Source organism: Dendrobium catenatum, unplaced genomic scaffold (genome assembly GCF_001605985.2).
Source record: "Dendrobium catenatum unplaced genomic scaffold, ASM160598v2 fragScaff_scaffold_313, whole genome shotgun sequence".
Lineage (NCBI taxonomy): Eukaryota > Viridiplantae > Streptophyta > Magnoliopsida > Asparagales > Orchidaceae > Dendrobium > Dendrobium catenatum.
This window is the reverse complement of record NW_021318775.1, coordinates 4,295,100-4,303,852: the sequence shown is the minus strand read 5'-3', so window position 1 is coordinate 4,303,852 and position 8,753 is coordinate 4,295,100.

Genomic DNA, 8,753 nt, shown 5'->3' with positions numbered 1-8,753 from the left:
ATTCTTTCTGATTTGAGCCTATCATCCTGGCCGATACTAAATCATCCAGGCCGATGTGTTTAGTGATGGCTGCCTTAAAAAGGATGCCCTAATTAGGGTTTCTATTTTTGAACCGATCGTCCAAGCTGATATAAATATCGTCCCAGATGATGTTACCAAAAATAATAAACTCTAAGGAATAGTAAAAAATTCTTCCAAGGTGTGAATTTGTAAGATTACTTTGCATCACGAGCCACACCAATTACAATAGACTCAAGAAAGAAAAAAGGTACAAACTGACTCAGACCTAGTTTACCCAATCTTGAGCTGGTTCCAAATGCTGTCTGATCTTGTGGACCTGAAATGTCAGTAGGTAAGACAGTCGTAGAGAAACAAGAGTGTTTGTTATCATCAAAATCATAATCCATGAATATAGATTTACAAAGATCTCCCCCTTTTTTATGATGGCAAATATTACTAGTTGAATTTACAAAAAAGAAATAATGTTCTCCTAATCTCCCCCTTACTAAAATAAAACTTTAAAATAGGGAAAATAAAAAGTTTTGTTATTATTATTTTTATATATTAAAAAAAAAGATACAAACAGTACGTTGTCCCCTTTGACATTATCAAAAAGAGAAGGGGATTTTAGAAATCAGAATAACAAATAAAAACTAAAATGATCCCTCATCTAGTGAAAAGAAAAAAAATCAAATATTCTTAAAATGAGAAAGTTACATCTTGATTTTATTAAAAAACTTAGCAAGTAATGGATTGACAACACATAATCCAGAAAAGGTTAGAAATTCAGAAATTGTTAATCCAAGCTCAAGTTCTTTTAAAGGCTCAAAAACTTTTTAATCAAATATCTAAATCAAGGAACAAATTAGAAGAAAAAATATTAATTTTTTAAAACTCGTTTCATAAAATATATCTAATAAGAGATTACTGCAAAAACTGGTGAATAAAGAATTATGATTTTCAAGATCAAGTATCGAAAATATCAAGGATTTTCTTAAGCTTTAAGTAATACAGAAAAAGTAATCATACTCTTTGTGGGCTCATTTTATGCCTCTTGTCAATTTTTGGCACACTTTGCGCATCTTTCACTTTTTAATACACTTTGTGTATCTTTTCCAATTTGGCGTCATTGCGCATCTTTTGATTTGACATCATTGGCCACTTTTTTATTTGACATCATTGGTCATTTTTTTAAAATTAAATATGCTACCTTTCTGAATTATTTTAAAACAAAAGTAAACACATTCTATTGATAAAGTAAACTAATTGATTAAAAAAATTATGAGGTAGATTCAACAACTTACAAAGGATCTCTATGCGATAAACAAAATGTAGGGAGATGAAAAAGATCAGTTTCAAAATCCAATTTATAATATGATAAAAATTTTGAATAAAAAGTAAAATAACCATTTTAAGAAAAGAGATAGAGAGACAAAATCATGAGTTTCCTTCCTTTGACTGTTTTTAGAGAAGTCAACCATAACTTACATAAGAATTCAAAAAAAAAGGAGGTAGGTTTTTTATTTTTAGAAAAGTGAACGTGTGTGTTGATAAGAGAGAACTTCATAAAAACTAAGTATAAAAGCTAATTTAAAATTTTCAAAGCAATAACAAAAATGAAGAAAAAAAAAACCAAAGGAAAATAAACAAAAACACAGAAAATAATCAAAAAAATAAAACACAACACAAACAAATAAACACACAAACAAATTTAAACAACATCTTGCTCCTAGTTTGATGATTCAGAAGCTAGGTCTGCCCATGAGATTTTTTGCTTTACATTACTTACCCTTTCTATAATTTGCTTAGTTTTAGCCTTTTCTCTTCTAGGACGAGTTCTCAAATTAGAGCACTGATTTCTCATATGTCCATCTTTCCTACATCCAAAGAAAATAACATTAGAAGAAATCTTAACATTCTTACCATTTTTACCTTTATTCCACTTTTGTTGATGATTATGTTTTAGTGGGCTCTCCAATTTGCTTGATAAGTCATCGCTTTCGTTACCAACTAAGTCACTTTTGTCCATGTCTTCAGCATTTAGTACTATTGTACCACCTGTATCCAAAAGTCTTTGACCCAAACTTTGCTCATAGGTAATGAGTGAGCCAATCAAATTATCAATAGAATACTCATTCAAATTTTTTGATTCACAAATAGCAACAACTTTAACATCGAACTTATCAAGTAGACAACGAATAATTTTATTGACTTTTTTAAAGTTTGAAAACTCCTTTCCTAAAGTATGTAATGATGTAATAATTTGAATAAACCTAGTATAAATGTCTAAGATCATCTCATAAAGTTTCATGCAAAATAGTTCATAATCATGCATTAAAACATTCAACTTGGATTGCTTGATTTCACTAGTGCCTTCGTATATGGTGTGTAATTTATCCCAAATTTCCTCACCAGTAGTGCATATTGAAACTAACATACAATCTTCAGAATTTAAAGAGCAAAAAAAAAAAAAAAAGTTTAAAGATTTTGCATTCAATTGAGCATTGATTTTCTCTTATCTACTCCATTGATTAAAAGGAATATCAATTTTAATTCCATCTAAACTACGAGACCGTACAGAATAACCAGTTAAAATTATTTGCCACATTCAAAAATTAATTGATTGCAAGAAAATAGACATGCAAATTTTCCAAAAATTAAAAGTAAATTTTCAAATAAAGGTGATCGGGTGATTGAATACCCTTCCGCAGTATTACGATTTCTAAAATTAGACATGAATCGAAAATTCAAAAGCTTTTAAAAACTTATTTTATGAATCCTGCTCTGATACAACTTGAAAGTTTGTTTGGGATGTTAGGCTAATTAAGAGAGAGGTGAATTGGTATTTTAAATATCTTTAAAATAAAGCTCAAATCAAACCAAAATTTACCACAAAGAAAACAAAATATGGAAATTAAATACAAAAATAATAAAGGAAAGAACACACTAGATTTATAGTGGTTTGGTCAAACCTTGACCTACGTCCACTCCTCATAGGCACCCTCCGAGTATTCTACTAAACTCAGTCTCTCTCATTTAGCCCCTATAGCTAGGCGGAGAAGTCATTACAAAATCACTTCCACCTTCTCCGGTGCGGTGGAGTAGTCGGGCCCTTTAAAACCAAAGAGATCTTCTTCTTTTGTGAACTTCCTTTAAGACAAGCCTTGAATCTGACGGTACTAAGGTGCAAGCTCACCGGAGCAACCGTGTGGAATCCCCCTCCACACTCAAGCTCACCGGAGCAATCGTGTGGAATCCCCCTCCACACTCCCTTGAGTCTCCCTCCAAGGATCTTCTGCCTCTCTCAAACTCCACCTTTTCTCTCTCCCTTTCAAGCTCTCTCTTTAATTTTTCCCCAAAAGAATGAAGCTACAATGGCTGCCAAAAACACTTACTTACCAAGTGTCTTGTCAAAGTTTAAATAGAAGAGCTCAAAATGAGTTCATTAATGCAACTTGCCGACATTATCGGCCAGGCCGATTAGCAGAAATTATGCTCAATCAACCGGGTCGGTTAGGGACTATCAGAAGATTTTAGATCATATCGTCTAGGATGATAGGATATCATCTTGGATGATTAGTTCAAATAAGAGGAAAATCGTACTGAATATCGCCCTGAATAGAAGCTGGCCGATGTCAAATCATCCTAGTCGATCCTGCGATCGGCTTGGCCGATGTGATCGTGCAAATCACCATTAATTTCTTTCCTTAATTACCAAATTTATTTAGAAAAAATTATACTGGATCAGTCAGGCCAATCCTGATAGGCCAGGCCGATCCCCGGGATGATGTCCAAAAATAAGTAATTCCTAAATAGATTAGGCGGCATATTCTTTCTGATTTGAGCCTATCATCCTGGCCTATACAAAATCATCCAGGCCAATGTGCTTAGTGACGGCTGCCTTAAAAAGGATGATCTAATTAGGGTTTCTATTTTTTAACCGATCCTCTAAGCTGATATAAATATTATCCTGGATGATGTTACCAAAAATAGTAAACTCTAGGGATCAGTTAGAAATTCTTCCAAGGTGTGTGTTTGTAAGATTACCTAGCATCAGGAGCCACATAATTTATAATAGACTCAAGAAAGGAAAAAGGTACAAACTGACTCAGACCTAGTCTACCCAATCTTGAGTTGGTTCCAAATGCAGTCTGATCTTGTGGACCTAAAATGATAGTAGGTAAGACAGTCGTAAAGAAACAAGAGTGTTTACTATCATCAAAATCATAATCCATGAATACAGATTCGCAACACAGTCCATTTGCAAAAGTCCTCCATGGTATGTTTAATTTTCTTTATCATGCTCATCTTTGCCTCAGAAAAAATTATTATGTCATCTACATACAACAAGTGAGATATTTTTGGGCTATTATGACTTAGGCTTACCCGATAATCAACTTGTCCATAATTGAAAGCATTTGAGAGTAGTTGGGCACAAAGAATGAACATAAATGGTGAAAGTGGACACCCTTGCCGAAATCCACATTTGGCTTCAATCCTTCTTGAATAATTTCCATTTATGATTATTGAAAACTTTGGTTCTTTGACACATTCTAAGATCAGATTTTTGGACATACGATAAAGCTTTCTCCAAGGTAGGCTAACCCATAGAGTCATAAGCCTGTTCCAAATCAAATTTAAAAGCAACTAGCCCTTTTTTGGGTTTTGAATACCTAAACTTATAAAAGACTTCATGAGCCACAAAGATGTGATCTGACATGGATCTTCCTTTCAGAAAAGTCGATTGTTCTTCAAAGATAACTTTTGCCATTATGGATGAAATCCTGTTTACAATTAGCTTAGCAGCCACCTTGTAAACCACATTGCATAGACTAATCGGCCTGAAGTTAGAAGGATATTTTGGATTTGTAAATTTAGGAATCAGAACAACAATTGTTTTCTTCCACTTCGGATTCATGATCCCTGTAATGAAAAATTGTTTTAATGCATTTCATAGATCTTCCTTAATAATTTCCCAATACCCTTTGAAGAATGAATATGTGATCCCATCATTTCCAGGCACAGTAAAATTTCTAGCTTGTTAAATAATCGCCTCCACCTCTGCAATAGTGAACTTCTTATTCAAGTAATTGACATCTTCCTCATTCAAATGGGTATTCAGAGCAGGCCACCCATCCAATTTACATTCTCTGACTCTCCATTTATTTTCAAAAAAACCAACTAATATAGTTTCAATTTGATGTTGATCTTCTTCCAGCATCCCATCCCCATTATTGATAGTACTGATATAATTAGAATTTCTTCTAGCACTCACAAATGCGTGAAAGAATTTGGTGTTACAATCTCCTTCAGAAGCCCATTTGATCTTAGCTCTCTGCCCCCACCAGGTATTTAATCGAGCTAGAACAGAATTATATTCGGTTACCTTGCATTTAAGCACCTAGCTATCATCTTCGGAAAGTACTCCTTGTAAGCATTCTTTTTCCTGAAGTATAAGAATTTCTTTGAGCATATTATCCTTTTGTTGGAGAAAAGTTTTATGCTTCTCCTTGTTCCAATAGAACAGAGCTTTAAGAACCTTTTTCATTTTTTGGTTCAGGATGTGACCACAATCACCTATCACTTTTTTTTCCCCAGATTTTCTTCACCAAAGCATAAGAAGCCGGATTATCTACACAAATATCTTCAAATCTAATCACCTTTTTAAATTTTGATTTGAGTTCCAAAAGGTTTAGAGTAATTGGACAATGATCTGAAGCAATTCTAGGTAGGTGTTTAACCACTAATCGATGAGGAGAACATAAAGCTGGTGAATTAAGATAACATTTGTCCAGTCTTTCTAAAATTCTGTCTACTCCAGATTTGTTGTTGCACCAAGTGTATCTAGGACCTACACAATTCATTCATGTAGATCATTATTGTCAAGGAAAAGCTCCATTTCTCTAGCTCCCATAGAATAGGTGTATCTTTTACTTCCTCTTTTATCTTCCTTATTGAGGAGACAATTAAAATCTCCCCCAATAACCATAGCTACTTCTTTAAAAGAATAAATTTGTAACCTTTCCCACATGGTTCTTTTTTTATAAGCATCCTTGCTGCCATATATAGCTCCATTTCTCCAACTTCCTTTGTTAAAAACTTCAAGCTTTCCCATGATGAATTGCTGATTTGATTCCAGGATCTTAAATGCTGTAGTATTTGATCTCCATAGCACCATGATACCTCCAGATAAGCCTTCTAAAGGTACTTTATAATATTCCCAATTGGCTCCAATGAGCATGTTTACTTCATTTCTATCAAACCAAGTGACTTTAGTTTCTAATAAACGCAAAAACAAAACATTATTATCCTTCACAAACTCCTTAATGTATAGAGAAGCTCTCCTCTTTCTAGCTCCTCTATAATTCCGAAAGCAAATAGAAGTCATTTATGATAAAATTGGGGAATGATTCCCCATTTTACCCTTAATTTATCCTTCACCCTTTCTACTCCTTGTAGCAACTTTGATAGAACCTAAACCTTTAAGTTGTTTAGTACCTTTCTTTTTAGTTTCAGATCCTTTTTCACTAGCAAAATTTGGTGGAATTTGAATTTCAGCTTTACTGTTATCTTTCTCCACTTTTTCAAGTGTTGAAAAACTCCCATGTGGTTCTCCCATATTAGCTATTATTTCTCCTTCCTCAATTTCTTCTTCAAGCAGTTTAAATTTATTATCATTACATAAATTTAAAGAAGGATTGTGTGACAAACCCATCTCAAATCTTTCTTTATCCAGAGAGATAGAATTTACTTGTGTATCTTCAATGCTGTTAACCACTTCTTCTGCATTATCTGTTGTCACGTCCAGCTCCTTATTCCCATTGCCTTCAACTATAGGTTTTTCAACTTTTTTATAAATTTTTGTTTGAACATTACTCCTCCCAGTAACCTCATTCTTACTGTATTGAAACAACTTCTTTGACCTTAAATATACAACTTTCCTTCTTTTAAAATTCACGTGTATCCATGTCCATACTCTTCAAATTTTTTTTTCCACCGGCTTGTCTGCCTCTCCAACAGAATTTGTTTTTTCATTTGATTCCAACATATCAGCTACTTCAACTGAATTTACCTCCTTTGAATTAGGACAATTTCTCTTTAGATGACCAATTTTACCACAATTGTAGCAAAAATTGGGTATCTTTTCATATTCAATCCTTTGGAAGAATTTCCCTGCACACCCTTCAACACAAACTCCCAAGGGAAGCTTCCCATCCAGGTTGATGAGAATGCAAACCCTTGAAAATTCCCTTCTACTCCATTGGAACATGTTCCCATCTATCATGAATGGTTTCCCCACCAAGGAGGCTATCCTACATATATTAATTTCTTCCTAACATTAAAGAGGTAGGTTTGGCATTCTAATCCAGACAAGTACCGAGAGACCTTTCAAGGATAAAGGAGAGAAAGATGGAGACCATCTATCTAACCCTATTATATTGTCCTTTACATACCATGGACCATTGGAAAAGACAAAATCTAATGCTTCTTGTTCATCGAATGCACAAAGCACCCATCCCAAACCAAGCATAGTTAAATGAAATTTCCCAAATTGTGTCATTGCTTCCTTACCTCCTTACTTATCAATTGAAAAGGAATATTGTCTCCAAAGACTTTGATAACTAATGACTTACAGAGTTTATTGACATTTTCCAATTCATTTGCTGAATGTAACTTCACCACAAAATCTTCATTTATGAAATCCTCACCAAAATCCAAATTAGAGACATTAATATTGGATTTTTTTGTCCAAGCATTTTTTAACTCATTACCAGTTGGATTCTTCGTGATAATAGGCTGAGTATTTTCCAGATTACTTCCAGCAAGCTCTCCTTCATCACAGGATCAAACTTTTCTTAAATCATTAGAACTCGACCCCTCTTGAATATTTGCATTTACCTCCACACCAGCAATATTAGATTTTGACTCTATAAATACTCCCAAATCGTTGCCCGAAGCTTTGCCATACCCTTTCTAGATTTCCACCCAATCTTTTGAACCCAACACAAATTTGTTGTGTTTTATAATTAATTTAGATGATGAACCACCATCATCCATTAAATTAAATTTCTTCCTGGGATCAATAGGAGATGAAGATTTTTGTGCCTTAAAATCTTCTTCGAGGATAGCTTTTTTCCTTTACCTATTATCTCAATAGGTTTCTTTAGCTTCTCCAATCCACCTTCATTGATAACCAGCAGTTTTCCAGCCATGAATTTGACCTTCTCATCCACCATCGGAAGATCCCCAAAAGCTGGAGGTGAGGAAGCCATATTGCTACGAGAAGAGAACAAGTTGGTTGGAAAAACACATCGACCCACAGATAAACCGCCAGCTGTAGTTGGAGGCCGGTGACCCTCTATCGCCATCAAAAGCACCAAGAAAGAATTTGAAATTTTGATTCTCTCTCTAAAAAAATGCAGAGTTTAACTCTCTTGAAAAAACAAAAAATATGTAGTTAATATATAGTATGATGTATAACCTCTACGAAGGAATTTTAGAATAAATAGGAGTATTATAATGGAATGTTTGCTTACCTAGACATAGGATGTTAAACCTTCTAGGTTTTATGGAAATAGTCTAATTATAGGAAGGCCTTAAACCTCCTTTTTCATTCCTACAAGATTGACAGAGATCTAGGGATGCATATGTTTTGATCCAAATATAAAATTAAGTCTCTTTAGAAAAATTATATTGTCATGCATTCATTAGTTAAAAATATTTTATTTTTATTATTATCCAATTTTCTTGCA